At 44.9% G+C, this 3,503-nt stretch overlaps 1 non-coding gene across 1 annotated transcript; it reads left to right on the plus strand.

Annotated features, from left to right (window-relative positions):
- The first annotated feature begins 3,132 nt into the window (after positions 1-3,132).
- Positions 3,133-3,239, plus strand: LOC120266282. The gene has a single exon (XR_005538123.1). It is a non-coding gene; the product is annotated as a small nucleolar RNA R71 (small nucleolar RNA).
- The last annotated feature ends 264 nt before the right edge of the window (positions 3,240-3,503 follow it).

A 3,503-nucleotide genomic window follows, 5' to 3' on the forward strand; every position in this document is an offset into this window, starting at 1 on the left:
CAAGATCACGTTTTTCATCAGCCACTGCTACTCTTGATGCCAATCCGGAATCCGAAGTACGGTAACATGGAAGTCTCATAAGCAGATTCAAAGACAGAAGCGGAAGAAGCAGCAAGATACTCAAGGATGAAAAGCTACGAGCGGAGCTTTACGAAGCGAGCAGCAGAGTAGCTTACACCTTGCTTGCTAATGACATATGTAAAGACACCAGCTTAAAAAGCCCCTAGCTAGAGCTAGATAGTAATACGTAAGAGGAAGGTGACTAAGCAACTATGCTACTATTCGCACCTCAACCTAAAAACCGACTACTGGAAATCCTACTAAGGGCGGGCATTATGATAAAGCAACTCACTCTCTGGAGAATTGCATTGTCGCCGCATATAGCATGGGGAATCTGGTTAGCAATAAACCGAATTAATTTAGGAACAAAAGAAAGACTCCAGAGCAGCTAGACTAGAGCTCTTCTTCTCGAAAATCTGGCAATTCCATTCTTAGCATTCCCCTTCGCCCTCAACACCAACATCGTTGATGAAAGCAAGTCTGGAAGACCAGAAAGAAAACTCCAGTGGTCCCCAGCTGGATGTTGCTCCGATGGCTCTTATGGAATACGATCCTCGCGTCTTCACGGGAGGTATTACTTGGCGATCCCGTACACTTGTGGGGAAGCAATCACTGTGCGTTTTTCACAGGGTCACCCACAGGGACGACTCCGAGCCCCTGTGTGCTCTCCGGGTAATTTGCCAAGTCTCTGCAGGAAAACGCACGCCCATGTGGAAGTTACCCACGGGCGTGCGAAAATCGTAAGGTCACTCACAAGGGTGAGTCCACGCCCCTGTGCTTTCTCTGGATGAGCTCGCAATACAACTCCACGGGCATGCAGAAATTCCACACGCCCGTGCGTTTTCTCTGGATGACTTAGAAAACTCTGCAAGCTCTGCAAAAATTTCCTAAACATGTTTACACATTCAGGGCTTTCCTTTTTTTGCAAAATACACCTGCGGAAAACATTAAAAACAAGCTCAAGAGACTTAAACTTCGCCAAATCCTCATGAAAACACATGATGACATTAAAATCCACAAGACGATACACAGTAGAAGCATCTAAAAATCAAGACACCAACACTCAACAAGTTATTCATTAAAAAACTAAACTAACAACTAAAAAAAAAATAGTAAACACTTGGGTTGCCTCCCAGAAAGCGCTTGTTTTACGTCATTAAGCTTGACGTACCTCATCCTTATCTCACGGGGGCTCATAGAAGAATGTTGCCCTCTTACCCATGGCTTGAAAGCATGACGAGAAAAATCTCTTGAAGGTAGAGGGAGAGTTATTGGGCTTGGGACCACCTAGCAATGGTTTATCCAACTTGTTCGGTTCACACAAATCTCCAACAACTTTGGGAGAGTTTCCGGTGGCATCTCCATAGTAGACGGTACTTCTTCCGTCAAGCTAAGCATCATTGCTTCTTCATTTTCCTCCTCTTAGTCGAACAAACCCTCTTAGGGGCTCGGATTGAACATTTCCTGTATATATTCATCAACAATCTCATCAGTAGTGTCTTGAAAATACAAAGTATCATCGAATACAAGAGAATGCCGCATGGCTTCAGCAAGGTGGTATGTGAGCTTGGCATCTCAAACTCTCAAAGTTAGCTCCCCGCCATCCATGTCAATCAATAACTTGGAAGTCCCGCAAGAATGGCCTCCCAAGTATTAAGGGTACATCCGCATTCTCATCGACGTCTAGCACCACAAAATCTACAGGAAATATATACTTGTCCACCTTGACAAGCACATCTTTGATGACACCCCTCGGATGTCTCACCGTTCGGTCCGCCAATTGCAAAGTCATGCGAGTTGGCCAAGGCTCGCCCAAGCCTAGCTTCTAAAAGAAGGTGTATGGTATGACGTTGATACCGGCCCCTGTAGTCGCCAATGTCATTTCTTCACCTAAATTGCCAATGTTGCATGGAATGATGAAGCTTCCTAGGTCTTTCCTCTTGTTTGGAATGTTCTTTTGCAAAACCGCCGAGCAAGAAACATATAAAATCACTGAAGCACTCTCCTCTAACTTCCTCTTATTAGTCAACAAATCCTTCATGAATTTTGCATACTTAGGCATTTGAGACAACGCCTCAACAAAAGGAATGTTGATGAGGAGTTGCTTGAACAAACTCAGGAACTTCTTGTATTGTTCATCCGCTTGGTCATTCTTCAACCTAGAGGGATAGGGGATTCTTGGTTTGAAGGGTGGAGGTGCCACCTCTTTCTCTTTGCTTGTTCCCTCTTCAACCTCTATGACCTCGGGTGAGTGTTCATTGGGCTTCTCACTAGGAAACCTACCTTCAACCTCACGACCACTTCTCAAAGTGATCACCTTCACATGCTCTCTAGGATTGGTCTTGGTATTGCTTGGCAAGCTTCCTTGTGATCTCTCCGATAGAGACTTTACAATTTGCCCCACTTGATTCTCAAGGTTGTGCGAAGAAGCGGTCTGGTTGCAAAGTGTAGCCTCAACTGATTGAAACCTTGTATCCTATGATTTCAAAAATCTAGTCAAGGCCTTCTCCAAATCGGTCATTCGGGTCTCCAAACTGGAAACTCAGTTCTCCATATTTAGGGCTTGTTGTTGTTGGAAACCCAGTGGCCCCATGGCCTTTTGTGGAACTCGGTTACTCCACGAGAAATTGGGATGATTCTTCCAACCCGGATTGTAGGTGTTGCTATATGGATTCCCTTGATTCCTCATCGCATTACATACAAAATCAACATTCTCAACCAAAGATGCATCACCAACGGAGATCAGGCAATCGGAGGAAGCATGTCCTCCACCACACCCGGTACAAGTAGTCACGGTCGCCACTCTATTCGAAGTTAGAACATCTAACTTCTTACTCAATGTTTCCACTTGGGCCGCCAATGAAGTTACTACATCTATCTAATGAAGCCCGGCCACCTTCTTCTTCTCCCTAGCATTCCATTGGTAGCTATTTAACCCCATTTCTTCAATTAGTTGATGGGCCTCACCGGGGGTCTTCCTACATAAGGTAACTCCCTGCTGCCGCATCCAAGAGTTGCCTTGTGCTCGGATTAGACCCGCTATAAAAGGTCTGAACAATCATCCACTCCGGGAATCCGTGTTGAGGGCACTTTCTCAGGAGCTCCTTGAACCTTTCCCACGTCTCAAATAGAGACTCTAATTCCAACTGTACAAAGGACAAGATCTCATTCCTAAGCTTTGCAGATTTTCTAGGAGGGAAATAATCGGCAAGAAAAGCTTCTACCATCTCCTCCCATGTGGTAATTCATGCTCTAGGTAATGAGTGTAGCTACTGCTTCGCTCTCCCCTTTAAAGAAAATGGGAAGGCTCTCAACTTATTGGCATCATCCATACCCTATTTATCTTGAGCATATCACACACCTCAAGAAAGTTCTCTATATGACTGTTTGGATCCTCATCGGCCAAACCATTAAACTGCGTAGATTGTTGCAACATGTGGATG

Source organism: Dioscorea cayenensis, chromosome 7 (assembly GCF_009730915.1).
Source record: "Dioscorea cayenensis subsp. rotundata cultivar TDr96_F1 chromosome 7, TDr96_F1_v2_PseudoChromosome.rev07_lg8_w22 25.fasta, whole genome shotgun sequence".
Classification (NCBI taxonomy): domain Eukaryota; kingdom Viridiplantae; phylum Streptophyta; class Magnoliopsida; order Dioscoreales; family Dioscoreaceae; genus Dioscorea; species Dioscorea cayenensis.